Source organism: Macrobrachium rosenbergii, chromosome 33, assembly GCF_040412425.1.
Source record: "Macrobrachium rosenbergii isolate ZJJX-2024 chromosome 33, ASM4041242v1, whole genome shotgun sequence".
Lineage (NCBI taxonomy): Eukaryota > Metazoa > Arthropoda > Malacostraca > Decapoda > Palaemonidae > Macrobrachium > Macrobrachium rosenbergii.
The window spans coordinates 10,682,501-10,701,757 of NC_089773.1; the positions used below are offsets into that span (position 1 = coordinate 10,682,501).

At 39.7% G+C, this 19,257-nt stretch overlaps 1 protein-coding gene across 11 annotated transcripts in view; it reads left to right on the top strand.

Moving 5' to 3' along the window:
- The window catches only part of Fak (protein tyrosine kinase 2 Fak), an 86,961-nt gene that overhangs the window by 27,730 nt on the left and 39,974 nt on the right, over nucleotides 1-19,257 (top strand). The window contains exon 1 of one of the 11 annotated variants that reach the window (XM_067133375.1): nucleotides 11,889-11,938. The exons of the other annotated variants lie outside the window; for them this stretch is intronic. The gene's annotated coding sequence lies outside the window, so the exon portion shown is untranslated. Of the gene's footprint in view, nucleotides 1-11,888; nucleotides 11,939-19,257 lie in introns of those variants that run through there. 11 annotated transcript variants of the gene reach the window in all.

The window sequence follows — 19,257 nt, forward strand, 5'->3', positions numbered from 1 at the left end:
TGTGGCTGAAAGTTTCATACAGCCTTATACGCTGTACAGAAAACTCGATTGCGCCGAAAAATCTTCGGTGGATTTTTTATTTGTTTAATGATTACTCTTCATGAGAAGACGGCCAATCAGTTAACTTGTTCCGCTCTAGAGTTAAGGCTGTTTTATCTTATCTTTCGGCTTAACACGAAAGATAACAGACATATTTGTGACGTGTGGCTGCGGCTGCGTTCTCCAGTACTGATCTTCACCTTGTGCAGTTCGGATAAGGGTTCATTATTTACGGATTTCTTTCCTAAATGGCTGTGGTTCACGATGACTTCAGGTTTGTGAAGCTGAATCCTTTTTTTTTTAATGGCAGGGCAAATTGATATTAGTCCTGAGTTTTCCTTTTTGCATTGTAAAAAGTTTTAGTTTTTCCCCAACACGTGTATAATAGATAGATTTGGAAGACCCAGTGTGTATGTATTCTGATTGCAATACATAATTTTTATGAGATATTTGATATTTTCAATTTTGCATTGGAAAAAGTCTAGTTTTTTCGTAACACATTTAATCTTAAGTTTTCTGTAAAAGAAAACTATTATAGAGATGGCTATTTGTCTGTCCGTCCTCACATTTTCTATCCGCCCTCACATCTTAAAAGCCACTGAGGCTAGAGGGCTGCAAATTGGTATGTTCATCATCCACTCGCCAATCATCAAGCATATCAAATTGCAGCCCTGTAGCCTCAGTAGTTTTTATTTCAAGGTTAAAGTTGGCCATGATCGTGCGTCTGGCCCACATATAGGTGCCAACAACATAGGCCACCACGGGGCCGTGGGTGAAAGTTTCATTTGCCACGGCTGAGAGTTTCATAGGCCGTGGGTGAGAGTTTCATACAGCGTTATACGCTCAACAGAAACTCGATTACACCGAAGAAACTTTGACGCATTTTTTACTAATTTTTTTTTTTACTCATACTTTGAGACAGTTTTGAATGAGTATACACATCATATATTGATGTTTATGCAGATGACTGTTAATGTGTAAGACGGTCATCATCAAAGTCATTCCCTTGTCACTTTATAAGAGGAAAAACATGGTAATCGTTTCGCATACTGAAAGATATTTTAATACTTTAATATTTAATATACACAAGCGTATTTATTAAGGGAACGAAGTAGGCTCTTATCAAGGTCCTCTAAATATCATTCAAGAGTATATTTAGAGGACCTCGGCGCTTGTAAGACGTAACCTTCGCCTTCAAAGTGTTTATTGTAGTGCGGTCTGCACCAGTGGACCGTGGGAGGTCTCCAAACCGCAAATATGGCTGCACGATTTAGATTGGTTTCGTGTCGCCTCTGAATTCATTGCTTCCTGTTGTAGTTCTGGGGCCGTGTGTTTTGTTATGGTTTTGGGTAATGTGGAATTATTATTATTATTATTATTATTATTATTATTATTATTATTATTATTATTATTATTATTATTCAGAAGCTAAACCCTTTTCATGTGGAACAAGCCCACCACAGGGGCCACTGACTTGAAATTCAAGCTTATTATTATTATTATTATTATTATTATTATTATTATTATTATTATTATTATTATTATTATTATTCGGAAGATGATGAACCCTAGTGTAGACTTCATTTTTTACCTTAAATTCTCGGAGCTTCTTCATTTCTTTAACAATCTGGTGATCTGTCACCGCGGATTCCAATTCCAGAATCGGATTTCGCGTCAGTGCTTTCGATAACGATGCAAATAACGACTCAATCAATCCGGAGGAGCCAATACCAGATAAATCGCTCGTCACTGGATTGGTGGAACAAATTTGAATGTTGATTCTTGCTAGTAACTTCCCCGGCGAGGTAATTAATCCCTCCGGATTGTTGAAACTGTCTGTTGGTCATTCTGTCTCTCTGAGGGCCTCGAAGAGGTCATTCCTCATCTCAGGGTTGGTTGAACCAATCTCCAGGTCATTCTCTGCCTACCTCACAGTTAAGTCCTAGACGAGGTAATCCCCTGCTACTGGATTGGTTGAACCAGTCAACAGGTGGTCTCTGTAAGGACCTCGACGAGGTAATCCCCCACCCCTTGAATTGGTTGAACCAATCTCCAGGTAATCTCTCTAAGGCCCTCGACGAGGTAACCCCCTACTCCTAGAGGACCCAATCTCCAGGTAACCTCTCTTTCGTGTCCACGAATTCGTAGGGCCAAGAGAGACGAACTGAGGCAGTCAGACATCCTATACCTGTTGGGTTGGAGAGAAGCGTTGCATTCTCAATGAATTTATGCCCTTGTATGGCATCTCCTTCTTCTGCGGGCATCTGGGGCAGGAGGAAGAAGGTGGCAGGGGGAGGGGGAGGAAGGAAGGGAGAAGGGTGGGTATTTGGGCATATTGTAGGGGCGGGGATGGGTGTGCGTGGAGGGAGGGGCGTTCAGGAGCTACCTGGAAAGAGAGAGAGAGAGACAAAATGGGCGTGTTTTGGTCGGTTATTTGTTATGTTATATATATATATATATATATATATATATATATATATATATATATATATATATATATATATATACATACACACACACACACACACATACATACACACACACACACACACACACACACAGCGTGCGTGCTCGCGAGCAGTTTTGCGTTCGTATCCGTTGGAATGCAAATGCTTCATGCACAGACTTTCAAGACCAGTACACTGTACCGGAACAGTGCTTCATAAGGCATGTGTAAATGAAATCATGTGATGTATCCGGTATCGAGACTCAAGGAGGTCTTGTGACTTTGCCATCCAGAAATATTAAGTATAATATTTAAAATTTTTTTGATTGGATCACAAATATGCTCTTTTGCAGCCATTGGTGTATGTTATTTATCAAAGTCATCGCAGCTTGAACTGTTTTAAAGATCATTTTAGGAAAGAATTTATCTCTTTGAGTAGAATCATTGAAATTTCGCTTCATCGAATCCGAAAACCATCAAGTAATATGATTATAGACCCGTCATGTCATAGAATTAAAATTTCATGTCGAATAGCCACCACAGAATTCATCAAATTTGTAAGCTATTGGATCATTAAAATTCTATGTCATAAAGTCACTGACCAATCGTGTCACATAATCACTGGGGTCCTTTGTCACAGAATCACAAGATGCTGATGTGCCCGGGGTCATTGAACCGTGTTTTATCCACAATAAACGAAGTGGGAGGTTATGCCATTTTTACGATTGTTTACATTGACGTTGAAATTTTTGCACTATGCTGATATGTGCTCATGATTTTATCCATATTTTACAAGTTTTTTTTATATGTAAAATGTTTCAGGTTTTAACGAAGTGACTCTTTTGATTGCGTATAGTATTTATTTCCATCCTCGGTTTTTTTTTTAAGAGTTTCTCTTTCTGATCTATTGTATAGATTCTATAATGTTGATTTATTCAGCTTTGCTAGTTGGTCATTACATCATATGACTGTGCTACTTCTCTCTTATTTGACTGCGCTGTAAAGTATGTAACGTTTATTTGTAGGATTTCACTTTTTATCTTTTTGTCTTTTTTCTGTAGACCCATGGTTTGCAAGTGGATGATTATTTTGGCTTGTTGCATAAGCACTTTTGCATATTATGAAAAAATTATTTTTTTGCATATTATATATATTTAAAAAATATATATTATATATATATATATATATATATATATAGAGAGAGAGAGAGAGAGAGAGAGAGAGAGAGAGAGAGAGAGAGAGAGAGAGAGAGAGAGAGAGAGACCTGTAATGTTTCGAGAATTTTGACGTAAAACAATCGAACTATTCCTGCTTGTCAGTTATTCACGCTTACCAAAATGTAAGTAATAACTTTAGCAATAAAATAACCTGACGTTTTCTCTGCAATTCAGCTCTACAGAGAGAGAGAGAGAGAGAGAGAGAGAGAGAGAGAGAGAGAGAGAGAGAGAGAGAGAGAGGATGAAGTGGATTCCCGTGTAAATCGCTTCCATTCGCATCAGCTCTTAAGAGAGGACTTATCTCGAAAGGTATTTGTCAACTTGGGATTCGGTCTGTCCTGCCCTAGAGGAAGAGTCTTGGAGCCAGGTGTCCTCAGAGGGCTTTTTGGGAAGAGTCCTTTTATCCTTATTATCCTTTACGTTCGCCATTGGCACTTCAACGTCGATAATGAAAGTGGCGTTGCATTTCTCTTGGGCATTTTGGTTCTTTGTGAGTCTTCCGTTAATTGGTGATGTTGAATGTTTATGTATTTATATATATATGTGTGTGTGTGTGTGTAGTATATATATGTGTGTGTGTATGTATGTATATACATTATATTTATTTTACTTATTTATATGTGTGGTTTTGTGTATGTTTATATGAATGTGTTAGTAAGTAATAAATAAACGTGCTATTTATTTATATATGTTTATGATATCAGATATTCATTATAATCTTGACTATTTTTTTATAATTAAATGGTACCCTTACATTATAATATTTACCTGTTTTCATAATCAAACGTCAGCCTTGACCGCTGGCGTGGAACCACGAACGAATCAATTACCAATTTGGAAGGAAAATCCATTTATGGTTCACACACTAAAGTGGTCATCTCTCAGTGTCATTGTATCTAGAATCACCAGTCATTATACTGAACGTGAAAGGTGTATCATTGTCATCGCAGTTTCGATAGTGACAAAGAGTATGTTGCCTTTTATGGGCTTGCGGAAGAGGAGAGAGAGAGAGAGAGAGAGAGAGAGAGAGAGAGAGAGAGAGAGAGAGAGAGAGAGAGAGGAAAATTCTATAATGAAAACTGAAAATATACCTGCCAAAGCAAGGAACTAGCATAAATTGAGAGAGAGAGAGATTGCGTAAATGATTTATCATAAGAATTACATCACAATATATATCTCATCGATTTTAGAGAGAGAGAGAGAGAGAGAGAGAGAGAGAGAGATTTGGGGGACTTTGATTGTGCTTTCGTTCAATTCGATATCTCTGTGTCGATGACTGAGCCTAATTGTAACCCTAATTTTATAGTCTTCCCACTTTCAAAAGGTGAACTGTTGCTTTATCAGTGGCAAGTGTAGGTCTCTCTCTCTCTCTCTCTCTCTCTCTCTCTCTCTCTCTCTCTCTCTCTCTCTCTCTCTCTCTCTCTCTCTTGGTCCTAAGAGGGCCATCTTGTAAACACCCTCGTAGCCGAAAAGGTAAACACCGTCTGGGTTTTGGAACCAGGTTCATGTTGAGCAACACAGCCATTCGGCTCTTGTTCTTAGTGGTAATTGGCCTTTAATTGCAACGCCACATCAGTGTTAATCGTCGTTGATTGCAGCGTCAGGGAAATGTTAAATGTTGGTCATAATCCCTTGTGTCCATTTAATTTGAAAAACTCTGGAATTTATTAAAAGGTATATCGGTATTTATACTTTATAAGGAGGTTGTTTGGTTAAACTATCAGTCAGTCAGAGTATGCCCAGATTCCTTATGTGCCAACAGTGCACATCACGCGGTGTGCTGTAGGCATTACTCAAGGTTCTTTGCAGCGTCCCTTCTTTAGACCCCTAGCTGTAACCCCTTTCATTCCTTTTACTGCACCTCCATTCATATTCTCTTTCTTCCATCTTGCCATGTTCAACCCTCTCCTGTTGCACCTTTCAAACCTTTCTACTCTCTGTTTCCCTTTCAGCGCTGAATGACTTCATAGGTCCCAGCGCTTGTTCTTTGGCCTAAATTATATATTCTTTTTCAATTCCTTATGTTACCATCACACTTTATTTAAGTTTGTTTTCAGACGCCCACGCCCAGATCCATTGTAGCTTCGAAATCTTTCCCATTCCGTTATTAAGACAGGTCACGGCCGAGTTCGGTTTTGCGATTCCCTCTCGGTATCCGGATCCGTTATTGCAGTGTCCGGACTTTTTTCGGTCCCCGTATTGCGGTGCTGATGCTCTTCTGAAATACCCGGCTCTAATTACCTCCACCAGCGTAATTGGACAAGGTTCGTCATTTCCAGTTCGATTTTATGTCTCTCTTTCCACATGCTAACTCTGAGTTATGAGTGAAATGCAGTCAAGGTCAGGAACCTGTGTTGTTATTAACAAAACTGGAATAATTATTTCATGTGTCTCTATATGTGTATCTAGTGTTTGTTCATCTAAATCTTAGACGCCCCTTACGAACTGAAAGTCCCGTAATCTCCCGGGACGTGGATTAAATCATATGATTTAATCATTACTTCAGTCAACAACTGTTGAATTATGTGGTAGGTTGTTTATTTTCTCATTCTCTTGGATTCCGTCCCATGCAGATTTGGGTAATGAATTTGGCGAGTCTGTAGTGTTCACTGGCAGAGGTATTATTATTATTATTATTATTATTATTATTATTATTATTATTATTATTATTATTATTATTATTATTCAGAAGATGAACCCTATTCATAAGGAACAAGCCCACCATAGGGACTACTAACTTGAAACTCAGGCTTACAAAGAAAATGGTGCTGATCAGGAAATAATAGAAGGTAAAGAGAAATTACAGAAAGAAGAGATGTCACTTATTAAAAAAAAAAAATGAATTAATAAATAGATGAAATTGTATTAAAATGCAAGGAGAATATCTTTAGGGTAGCAATGCATTGCATATTCGCTTGAACTTTAGAAGTTCCAATTTCACAGCATCCTGTGGGAAACTGTTCCACAGCCCAACGGTGTGAGGAATAAGGTAAATGCTTATTTACAGTTTTAGAATTTAGATGTATTCATTCACTGCATGACTGAAGGTCATTCCAGTTCAGGCACTGCATGACTGAAGGGCATTCCAGTTCAGTCAGTGTATGATTGAAGGCCATTCCAGTTCAGTCACTGCATGACTGAAGGTCGTTCCAGTTCAGTCACTGCATGACTGAAGGCCGTTCCAGTTCAGTCAGTGCATGACTGAAGGTCGTTCCAGGTCAGTCATTGCATAACTGAAGGCCATTCCAGTTCAGTCACTGCATGACTGGAGGTCGTTCCAGTTCAGTCACTGCATGACTGAAGGCCGTTCCAGTTCAGTCAGTGCATGACTGAAGGTCGTTCAGGTCAGTCATTTTGAAGGCCATTCAGTTCAGTCACTGCATGACTGGAGGTCGTTCCAGTTCAGTCACTGCATGACTGAAGGCCGTTCCAGTTCAGTCAGTGCATGACTGAAGCCCGTTCCAGTTCAGTCAGTGCATGACTGAAGGTCGGTCCAGGTCAGTCGTTGCAAAACTGAGGGCCATTCCAGTTCAGTCACTGCATGACTGGAGGTCGTTCCAGTTCAGTCAGTGCATGACTGAAGGTCGTTCCAGGTCAGTCATTGCATAACTGAAGGCCATTCCAGGTCAGTCACTGCTTCGCTTACAGTTATCCTGTCAAGTTATGAAGTTGCCATGCCTGAACTTTCCATAACACCTTCAGTCGAAATTCGATCCACCCTTGTGGGAACGTAAGCATTGACCCCATCTTCTTCTTCTTCTGGAACTTAATTTTCATTCTGGAAAGTCGCTCCGGGATGTGCAGTGCTTGTCCTTAGACGACTCGGCGACTGGTTTTGTATTCTTCAGGTGATTATAGTCGCTATTAGAATGTATACACCGCTTCTGAAAGAACTCGTGTGTGGAATCTGGTTTCAAATGTGTGTTTTCTTTTTTTGACGCTGGAGGCAATGGTTGTACACACACACACACACACACACACACACACACACAAACATGGTATATTTATACATTTTGTTCATGTATATATTGTTTTGTGTATACAAATGCTCATTAAACTGATAGTTTTTCAGATTTATTAACTAATAAGCCCTTGGAATGCATTTGAGGTTACATCAATTAAACTATCCCAGTTTTAGAAATTACAGCTCAGAATCTTCTTTATGCCTTAGAATTCCTCAAATATCATATACAGTACTGTAGCCACTTCTCCGAACAGTTCTCAAGTAGACTGGAAAAAAAATCCTAATTGATCTCTGAAAACAAAAGAGGTTTGTTAATTGATTCAGAAAATATAGAGAAAAGCCGAGAATTCCGGAGTATTGATGGGATGTTTTGGAGGAGAGATTGAGGTACAAGAGTCAAGACTAAAGTCTTCATTTTTGTAGGTTACCTATGAGAGAGAGAGAGAGAGAGAGAGAGAGAGAGAGAGAGAGAGAGAGAGAGAGAGAGAGAGAGAATATATATTCAAGAGTACACCCCGGGAAGGGTGAGAATTACCTCGCTTATTATTTTTCTCTCCTCTCCAACCCTCTCTCACTCACCACGACCCACAGCAGTCGACTAACCGTCAGGTAGTAATCCGTGGATTAGGTCAACCGAGGCCCACTCAGTTTTAAAGGAAACGTGCTTGAAGAGAGAGAGAGAGAGAGAGAGAGAGAGAGAGAGAGCCAGAGTCAGTCTCTCTTGAACTGTCATGTATTAAACTGTCATCATATTTACTAATCCTTTAAGCCTAGGAGACACCCGAGAGTCCACTTGATCTCACATTTTCCTACATAGTTCTACGGTTTTTGAGTCTATCCATACCTCGATGGCCCAGCTCTGGAATTCACTTGCCTCCTCTAATTTCTTAATTTCCATAACCTTCCGTTTTCGGAAGCTGTATTTCATATTTCATCTTTCATAAACCCGTTAAGAAAATCGAGTGGTTCGTTCCCCTGGCTTTCCTATATTGTCTAAGTTTCAAAGAGTTCGTGGGTATGTGGGCAGATGCCCCGGGGGCACAGAAAAATTAGTAGTTGCCGAGACTTCTCGTGGTGTTATGGCGTGACCGAACCCTGGAACGTTAAAAGTGAAAACGGAATGCCTGCCTGTGTACTTAGTGCTTGGGAAGGTTTGCATGTCACAGTTATTGCCTGTTTATTGCTCTGATTGTGTTCACAGTTAGTGCTTTTGTATGTATATTGTTCTGATTGTGTTCACAGCCAGTTCTTGTGTTTGTGCATTGCTCTGATTGTGTTCATAGCTAGTTCTTGTGTTTGTGCATTGCTCTGATTGTGTTCACAGTTAGTCCCTGTGTATTGCTTTGATTGTGTGTATCTTTGCTTTGATTATGGGCTCTCTGATTCAGATTGTGGAGGTATCTACTTTGATGATTGTGTTAACATTTAATTGTGGCGTTTATTGTTATTTCACTTCCTACGATTGTAGAGGCATTGCTTTGAATGAGGGTATATTTTCTTTGAAAGCACCGCTTCTCGTCCGCATTGTATTTTGCTGCGGGTGTATTTCGTATGATTGTATGGATATTGGCTTTGATTGTGATTGTATTTTAGTTGTATTTGCCTCTGATTACCGTTTGCTCTCTTCGATTGTAGGATTGTGGGTGTACCTGCAGTAGCTGTAGGTAATGTAAACAATGATTGTATGTGTTACTGTTTTGATTGTAGTTGTATTTGCAGTAGCTCTTGGTGATGTTTACAATGATTGTATGTGTTGCTGTTATGACTGTGGGCGCATCTGCTGCAGTTGCGAATTGGATATTCATTGATTGTAGCATCTGTGACGCTAGTTTTAACAGCCACAAATCAATCAACGAGTCGTTGTTGCAAATGTTTTTCAGTAGGTATATCATTTGTTGTTGTACCTCTGAAGACTTCAGCAACAATTTATGATTAGACTTCAGAGTTGCGAATTTGCCTTACATCGTCAGCATTGCACCCCTGGCCTTTGTCAGTCCGTGCTTGCAAAGAGTCCCGTTTTCATTTCATTCTCATAGAAACAATTCATTACATTTCACTTGGGAAGTAAATCATATAAAATTCTCTCTCTCTCTCTCTCTCTCTCTCTCTCTCTCTCTCTCTCTCTCTCTCTCTCTCTCTCTCTCTCTCTCTCTCTCTCTCTCCACACGATGGCAAAGCCTTGAATGGGCAGCTGGGGGTATCAGAATGTGGTCATCGCTGGAGGTGAAGTGGGTCCGATGAATGAAAGTATGAAAAGGCAGTTTTTGGTGGTTTTACTCTTAATATGGTAAATGCATCGCACTGGTTCCATTTCTTTTTTTTTTCTTTTTTTGTATTATCTTGCAGTCTTGAGTTTCTTTCTACCGCTATTATTATTTAGATCATCTTGATGTTGTTATTATTATTGTTGTTGTTGCGACTGCATATCCTAATTGGCTTATTTGTATTGCCATTGGATATTATTATTATTATTATTATTATTATTATTATTATTATTATTATTATTATTATTATTATTATTATTATTGGGAAGGAGTCCCCTCTTAGGGCAGTGTTATTAAATTAAAAACAGTTGGCGTTCCAACGCCATTTAGCTTGTAGAGATTTCTCTGTTCTTCTTCTTCTTCTTCTTCTTCTTCTTCTTCTTCTTCTTCTTCTTCTTCTTCTTCTTCTTCTTCTTCTTATTATTATTATTATTATTATTTGGGTATTAATCATTATTATTTAGATCGGAAGGGTATAATCACTACTTCGATGGGTGGCCACAAGGAAATGCCATAATATTCCAAACATCTGTGGGTATGGGCGTTGGGCTAGCAACCTCACCCCAGCTATACTTGCTGAAAAACGGGAGATCTTCTCCCTCCTAGAGGGGGAAACGGGTATATTGAACTCTGTAATATCCTCTGATTTAAATGAAAAAGCTTTTCCTGTATAACTACAGAGATTAAAGTCTATATACGTTCGACATGACTTAATAGACAAACGCTTTCTCCAAATTTGTATGCAGGTGGCCACGCATGTCCATGTAGGTAAGATTTCGGCGTCGTAAGTCGTTTGTTAATTCGTTTCATTAAAGAAAGTTCTTTCGGTCAAGTTTCAGGGCTAATAACGAGTAGTTTGGGGAAGTTTATTTGTTTTTGAGTTATGGATTTTTGTTTTTGCCTATCTTTTTAATGTCTGAACTTCAGGCTCTTCGGCCGTTTAAGTGGCACGGTGGAATTTGCTAATTGCCCGCGTTGTGTAGCCATTGCATTTTTACTGGCTGGTGCTCTCTCTCTCTCTCTCTCTCTCTCTCTCTCTCTCTCTCTCTCTCTCTCTCTCTCTCTCTCTCTCTCTCTCTCTCTCTCTTTTACAGACACACACACATATATTTGTTGTGTGTTGTTGATTACATATATGCTGTGTGTGTTGTTTACATTGAAGAAAATTATAAATATTCTCTCTCTCTCTCTCTCTCTCTCTCTCTCTCTCTCTCTCTCTCTCTCTCTCTCTCTCTCTCTCTCTCTCTCTCACAGACACACATATACTGTATGTGTTGTGTGTGTTATTTACATTGAAGAAAATTATAAATATTCTCTCTCTCTCTCTCTCTCTCTCTCTCTCTCTCTCTCTCTCTCTCTCTCTCTCTCTCTCTCTCTCTCTCTCACGGGTCATTGTCGTTGTCTCGGTTTTCAACCTCTGTTGGTGTCAGGACAAGTCTAGAAAGGCAGTTTATGGTAATGCCTCACGCCCCCGAGGTTCGGACGAGACACTGTCTTTTCTCATCCTCTCTCTCTCTACCTGTCATTAATGGCTCCCCTAACCCTCGACACCTGTACGGATTACACCCCCGGGAGGCGTCATGTTGATGACAAAAGGTGTGAGACGTATGGAGAGGGGGCGTATTTGCGTGGAAGATGGGGTATGGAAGAGTTCTGCAGCCTCGGACGGTCGAAGACATCTTCCAGAATCGAAGACGTCTCGTCTCCGGGTCGCGACGCAGCCCCGAGAGGCTGGACTGCCCTCAGCTGTTTTTGGGGCGAACTAAACGTAGATGGTCTCTCTCTCTCTCTCTCTCTCTCTCTCTCTCTCTCTCTCTCTCTCTCTCTCTCTCTCTCTCTCTCCTGGAGGTGGGTGAAGCGGCAGCAGCAGTATGATACCCACGTACCCCTACGTACCCCTAGACCTGTAGGGCCCCCGTCCCCCCGTGATTCCCCATTCTAGTATTGGTGCCCCCGTCAGTCTCCGTGCATCCGTGCGTGTGTCTACATGGACTCCGCGATGTCTCTTGTGATTATTCTCCTTCATGCCCAGCGAACTCGGATCTGGATGTGTTTGTGGACTGGATTATGGAAATCTGGAAATCCGGAAGCCCCTGTGGATTGGGTTCTGTGAATGGGCTATGTGTAACCCCATTGGCCTGAAGGCAACCCATTAATTTTCGCACTCTGGAAAAGAGCTTACGTTATTGGCACATCACTGAGAGGTGCTCTCTCGCCACCTGGCCGAGTGGACCTGCTTTCGTTGCATATATTTCTTTGTCGTGAACAATAGACCCCCTTCCGTTTGTGAATGGCGATCCATTGTGCTTGCGGATTGTGCTTTTGTGGATTGTGCTTGCGGGAGAAAGCGGATGGAAGAGTGTTTTTTTTTCTTGTGATTTAGATATAAAAGTGTGGCGAGTCCTCAACTTCCTTTTGTGGGTATAGGGAGATCGTGGAATTGCAGTGCAAAACAGAGCTTCTGTTTATCTCTTCCCCTTCCCCCTCCCCTAACCCCTAACCCCCTTTCACCTACCCATACCCTATTCCTCATTAAACACCCACATCAAATGGTTTGTGTATGTGCGGAGCTCTAAGACTGTCTGCAGAATCTAACCTTTTGAATGATTTCGTCTATCTATTTCCCTGCCTTGTGAGTTGCGTGACATCCTATTCACCCTTTTTAGGTCGTGGGTTCTTTTCTGACTTTTGAAAACATTCTGTCTTCTTCTGAAAACAGAATGTATTATTCTTATTATTATTATTATTATTATTATTATTATTATTATTATTATTATTATTATTATTATTATTATTATTATCTTTCATTTCCAGCGTCTCGGTACTTTTTCCCAAAATATGACTGAAGCTGAAACCTGGTGTAGCTTTATTTTATGTTTCAGTGTGAATATGGTTTCGTGGAAATATTTATTTCTAATTATTTATCTATATACAATGACAGTGTGCTCGGTAATTGACACGTTGCTCTTTATTCCTTCAATTACTGAATCACAAATGCTTCTTGATATCAGATTCCCGATACCTAAGAATTAACGATAAGTGGTAAGTTCTAAAGACGTCTCTCTCTCTCTCTCTCTCTCTCTCTCTCTCTCTCTCTCTCTCTCTCTCTCTCTATATATATATATATATATATATATATATATATATATATATATATATATATATATATATATATATATATATATATATATATATAAAACTGTGTGTTATATAACATAACAACTTTTACTTGAAAGTATTTTTGTCACTGTTCTCTGCGAACTAGTTTTATGCTCAGGGAATATTGAGTTCTTTCCTATTTAAAGTTTGTTTTCGCGTTGTGCTTGCTCGTGCAGATCGCTTGATTGCGTGCAAAAGCCTGCTTATTGTGGGCGGGGAAGTGGACGGGTTGATACTGATAGGGACCTGATAACGAGCAAGTGAGGCCATCAGTGTTTTGTGGATTGAATTTTTTTTAAGCCAAGCGAACTGAGACCGGCAAACTTATGCCCTTCACCAGCCCAGGCCCGAAGAAAGGAAGGCATAGGGAAAGGAAAGGAAAGTTATAGGAGCTAGAGACTCGCCTTTGAAAGGAAGGAAGGTTATAGGAATGGGGGTAAACACAATTACTATTTGGAGAGGTTGGTTAATCAATTATTGTTTCAGTAATAGAAGCTGGTGATGATGATGTTGGAGTTTAGCCATGTTTTATTTATTTATTTATGTATTCAGTCATTCATTTATTTATTTGGGCGTGTCAGCAGCAGTGAAGGTTACCACTGTATAAATACCTCCCCCAGAAGTGTCAAAGTGTCGATTATATCGTTGTTTTGGCTGATGAAAAGTGGCTTTTGCTGACGCTGGTCAGAACCGTGGTTGATCTGCTTACCCGAGAACCAAGCTAAGATGTTTACAAATGACATCAGAAGTGACATTTATGTTGGCATGTTCTGCTAAAGCGAGTTCAAATTCTCTCTCTCTCTCTCTCTCTCTCTCTCTCTCTCTCTCTCTCTCTCTCTCTCTCTCTCTCTCTCTCTCTCTCTCTCTCTCTCCCCCAGATGCCGAAAGTTTTTTCTTTTCTAATTATTTCCATTGAGGCCGTCCTAGAGGTGTTGTTATGCAACATTGCTGGGAAATGTTGCATATAATTTAAGCACTGCATCGTTTGCACACTTCAGAAATTCAGTGTCATCAGCGAAGTATAGGGGTGTCAGCCATGAAGTGTCGGCTTCCTATGTCACATCAGTTCGTTGAACTTCCGTCGGGTAGGGTGTGGGGCTTGCAACCTCATTTCCAAAAAGTAATTACTGGAAACTGAAGAAGCTCTTGACTTTCAGTTAATTTCTGATGTAAATAAAACAGTGATAAAAATCTTCTATTGTAACTCTCTCTCTCTCTCTCTCTCTCTCTCTCTCTCTCTCTCTCTCTCTCTCTCTCTCTCTCTCTCTCTCTCTCTCTTTTTTTACACAACTCAAGCATATGTACAGCCAGTCTCACCATGAGAATCACCCAATTGATATACTTTAATACTTAAAATACAGATTATCTGAAATACAAAAAATTTTAAAATATAAACAACATCCTAAGAGGACCCTGTAAGAGGAAAGTTACCATCCTCATCCCAGCACTCGAAAAAGAAAATCTGATGTGTCACTAAAATGGGAAACTTAGCTAACAAGTGGCTTACAGAGAAGTTTGACCTGTCATTAACAGCTGATAAGATATGCATGTGTAGCCAGTTCTATGAAGCAGGGAAGATGTAATGATTCAAGTTAGGATAAGCCGTTCTTCCCTGCTTACTCCTGTGATAAGTGTCTTGGATTTCAGCTTACGAAAGGGTCTTCTTGACTAACCTTTATTTATTGAAAGTATTCTTTGTGAATAATCACTTGTAAAATGAGTTTTTCTTCCTAATTTACCAGTAAGGTGTTAACTGTTTTTTTTTCCTACTTCATTAGCATATGTTGTTGTTTGCAGGCATTACTTAAGGTTCTTTGCGGCGTCTCTTCCTGAGACCCATAGCTGCAACCGCTTTCATTCCCTTTACTGTACCTCCATTCATATTCTCTTTCGTCCATCTTACTTTCCACCTTCTTCTAACAATTGATTCATATTGCAGTTGCGGCGTTTTCCTCCTGTTACACCTTTCAAACCTGTCCACTGTCAATTTCCACTTCAGCGCTGAATGACCCCAAAGGTCCCATCGCTTGGCCTTTGGCCTAAATCCTATATTCTAATCTATTCCATCCAACGTTGTTGTTTGCAATCCACTTGCAGAGGGCGTTGTTCTACCTAGCCTAATCGGAGTGATAGATGTTCTTCCAAACCCATTCCATTGTCAGGAGGTGACAGCGTTGTTTTAACTCCAATGGCAGAGGGCGTTGTTCTTCCGCGCTCAATCCTAGGGTAGATACACTTGCTTGCCTACTAATTAGCTGAAGTCCACGATACCTGTATTTAAGATTCCCGGTGACACCTGAGAGCGTCTTGAATCAAAGCGCTTGCCGAAGAACTGAGAGTCAGGGCTGAGAGAGAAATAGGGTTGCAGTTTTGTTTTTCTTGGCTATTATTATTATTATTATTATTATTATTATTATTATTATTATTATTATATGTAGATTGGGTTTCGTAATTTGTGATATAATAGGTTTGATCGGGGTTTTGTTTCACGATGTCTTTAGATGTGTTCAGTGACATTAAAGATTTCAGGTGGAAAAATAATTTATATATATATATATATATATATATATATATATATATATATATATATATATATATATATATATATATATATATTGTGTGTATACATACACCTTAATGTCTGTATTTTTGTATGCACAGTTGATTATTTTATATTAGGTAGATGTACATTATTTTATATTAGGTACATATATACACAGATAAATGGTACTTGTAAGCATTTAATGTACATTAAAATAAGCAAATAGTAACTTCAGTACATCAGTACATTGTCAGTCGTAGTAATCTTGGGATTCTCTTTGCAAGCAGTTGTCAGTCCTAGTTGTGTAGTTTAATATAAAATTTGCATATTAGTTTGTTCACTCCCAGATCATCTCTAAGCCATTTTGTGAAGGCAGAACGGCATGCATAGCAGTGGGACCTAGAGAGAGAGAGAGAGAGAGAGAGAGAGAGAGAGAGAGAGAGAGAGAGAGAGAGAGAGAGAGAGAGGGGGATCTTCACGCAAGGAATGGGGTTGTGATACCATGAATTGAAGGCGATTTTTGGGAGAGAGAGAGAGAGAGAGAGAGAGAGAGAGAGAGAGAGAGAGAGAGAGAGAGAGAGAGAGAGAGCTTCAGGCAAGGAATGGGATTGTGATTCTTGAGAGAGAGAGAGAGAGAGAGAGAGAGAGAGAGAGAGAGAGAGAGAGAACTCTTCAAGCAAGGAATGAGGTTGTGATGCCATGAATTTAACGCAAATCTCTGGGAGCGGAGAATAGGGAAATGGTCCCCCCGGTGGTAGGTGGAACCACCTGAGGGCGGAGGAGTAGGGAGTAGGAGGTGTCCCCCGTGGGCGGGAGAGGGGGGGAGGGGGGGGTTGAGGAAGGAGGTCGCATCCAGCTGTGGACCGGAGGCGTTAGGACTTACATATAAGGAGCGCTGCTATGATGTCTGGCCACCCTCGGCGATATTCCGCTCCTTATACCTTATCTTCGGAGGACCTCCGAAGTCCTCACGACGGAGATAAGGCCCCCGGGGGCCTATTTCCCCCCTGCCCGAAATTTTCGGAGAAAGAAAATTCGCCGTCCGGATACTTGGAGTTCCCGGAGGGCCGTGTTTGAGAGCATATGGTGGCGGTTGCGATCTCTCTCTCTCTCTCTCTCTCTCTCTCTCTCTCTCTCTCTCTCTCTCTCTCGTTCGAAGTATACGTTGTCGATGTTATCACCCTTTCTCATCTTCCTTTATATTTTCCATCGCTGGAACGGGAGATGGTCTCGGAAATGTAATTGATCCATCGATTACGGCTACCCAAACTGGCGTCACGTGGAAATGTCATGGGGATCATCTCCTGTTATTTCCTTTCAGTACTCTTTCCCGATGTGCAAGACCTTGCTCTTTGCCTTCCGTGTTTCGAGATTTATCGCTTCATCGCTCGTTCCCTTGGAGAGTTGAACTACCCGGAGTAGTTTCCTGCAGGTGTAATTGGGCGATTAGTGCCTCGTTAGTTCGAGTTCCCGCGGGTTTGACGCGTGATGAATTATTCATGAGTTTGGAGATTCGAGAGTCGATGGTCACTGGAGTGATTCTTTTCATTCTTTTAGCTTTCCGCTGAAAGCTCAATTTATTTGATTTAAACTAAAATCCTCCTTATATAAATTTAGGACATCGAATCGAGTGATTGATATTACTTTAATTTTAATCAGTAGTTCGTTCATGAGAGCATTATATGATTTTTACTACCCTTTTTTTATGAAATTAGGACATTAATGTTGTCGAATTTTCAAGGCTAAGTTTTACTTTTGAGTGTGTATTTTCACGAAGGCATAATAATGCTGGTGTCATTGCTGAGCCGATTGGCAGGTTTTATTTATTGAAACTTCTCATCTTTCGTTTATTTATGGATGTCAATAGTTCATCATCGTTGATCTTTAAACTACTTTCTCGTGGTCTGTTCATTTCCAACGTGAAACCTTTCTAAAATCTTATTGTTATTAAAATGGTCACTGGCTGGATATTTACCATTTCTGAATTTTGGCCAAAGGAAAAAACCAATGAAGTGATTTTCGTTTATTTATGGATGTTATTAGTTCATATTCTTCGACCTTCAAAACATCTCTTTCTCATAACCTATTAATGTCCCTGTTGAAACATTTCTAAAATCCTATATATATTAAAAACAATCCCTAATATTTACCACTTCTGAATTTTGACCGAAGTACAAAACCAGTGCGGGGGATTTCCCATCATCTCTGTTGGTTGGATAAAATACAGAGGTCCACATCAGACCACCTACTCCCTTCCACACCTTGCCACACATACGAGTCCCCTCAATACAAGGTCCTGCGCTGTCATAGGTGAACTTGATCTGAGCCAACCAAACTGGAATTTCCCCACAGTGAGTTGCACATCGATTCAGCTTAATTGGAATCTCGGTGTTGCATAGCTGCAGAGTCTGCAGTGTGGGCGTTTGGGTGCAATGGTGTCTCAAGATTTTTTTGTTTTTGCATTATAAGAATTTTTTCATTTAGAAAAATCTAATATTCTTGCTCTAGGTAATGATAATACTGGCATAGCTGTAACAGTGTTGTGATAGCATTTTTTTTTTAAATAATAATAATAATAATAATAATAATAATAATAATAATAATAGTTATAATCTATCTATATATATAAAACTGGATGTTAATAATAATAATATTATAATATATCTATATATATAAAATGATGTGTGTGTGTTCTAGCATAACTCTGAAATGCAATGAGCAGTTTCAACCAAACTTGGTATACTTGAGGCTTACTATCTGGGAAAGAATACTGTGGGGTAAGATATCACTGACACCAAAGTGGGGTGGGAGGGGGGGTGGGAAGGGGGTAACATGTAAAAATAACTGAAAGCAACAGATATTAGTGTCCAGTCCATAGTTTTCAAGGTTACTGAGATGAAATGTGATGCTCCCAATTCCCATTAAGTCCAAGTTCAGCCGTGATAGGAAGTGGGGGGGTTGAAAAACAAAATGTCAGAAATGACAGATATTAGTGTCTAATCCATAGTTTTAGAGGTCGCTGAGATGAATAGTGACACTCCCAATGCCCTTTAAGTCCAAGTTCAGCCCTGGTAGGTCAAAAATTTGAGGAGGGGGGTGGTGAGAAGGTGTGGGAAATATAAAATGTCAAAAATGCTGGGCAATGTAATTGAAGTTTAACTATCTTGACAGGCAAGGGAAAAATAAAAGACTGGGTTAGTAGAGGATCTTAACTGGAAAGAGAGAGAGAGAGTTTATCGGTTGTCATTCCGAGTTTTCCCAGGCAGCGCCGGGTTGGTTAGCTAGTAATAATAGAAATAGTAATAATTGACTGAGTACAAGTTTTCTGGCACTATAATGTCTTGAGGTGTTGATACCATTTTCTTAAAATGTCAACTCAAGGTGATATAAAAAACAGTAAGATAAATTGCCAGAATAATAACATATATTACTAAGTTTATATATATAATGTGTGTTTATGTGTGTATGTATTTAAGAGCGCTTTCAAGGCTGTGCCCAGCTCAGGTTACCAACTGATTAATGATAATAATAATAATAAGAAGAAGAAGAAGAAGAAGAAGAAGAAGAATAAGAGTAATGTGATGTGTGGAATCATACCTTGTAATTTTTAATTGAAGATTCCAAAG